The sequence below is a fragment of the Nicotiana attenuata genome, unplaced genomic scaffold, assembly GCF_001879085.1.
Source record: "Nicotiana attenuata strain UT unplaced genomic scaffold, NIATTr2, whole genome shotgun sequence".
NCBI lineage: Eukaryota > Viridiplantae > Streptophyta > Magnoliopsida > Solanales > Solanaceae > Nicotiana > Nicotiana attenuata.
The window spans coordinates 1-578 of record NW_017671017.1 but is presented as its reverse complement, the minus strand read 5'-3'; positions in this window follow the sequence as shown (position 1 = coordinate 578).

The following is a 578-nucleotide window of genomic DNA, read 5'->3' as shown; positions in this document are numbered from 1 at the left end:
CATTCAAGTTCTTAGCTAATTTCTAGTGTTCGTAGCTTATTTGCATTTCTTAGTTCAGTTTCTGGTAATTTGAAGTGTCATAGGTGTTTCTGTTTGATTTCGAGTAGTTTTGGGGTTCAATCGAGTCATTTTGGCCATCAGTCGAGTGCTGCATTTCTGTGGTGTGTTATTGGTTTTGGGTGAAGCTGTTTTTGGTTCGAAATTACTCTTGTTGACTGGTTATTGCTGTTTGTGAGTGCTGGATATTAGCTGTTGTTACCCGCTGCTGATTTCCTCTTCTTCTTCTTATATTTCACAAATCCAGGTACACAATTGTATCCCTAATGACTATGAGCTGAAAAACTATGCAGAAATAAATTTATATGAAGAACGAATTGAGTTCTGATTTAGTTTATGTCCAGATCTGTCTACTCAACACTTAAGTTCATTAATGATATTTTAATTGAAGTGGAAAGTTAAGTTTAAGTGCTTGTGTTGTTATATGAAACTATCAAACCACGCTTTACATATTACATTTTCCTGCAATTAAATGCTTTTTCTCACTCATTCCAGACTTGTGGAACATAATTTTATTTGAT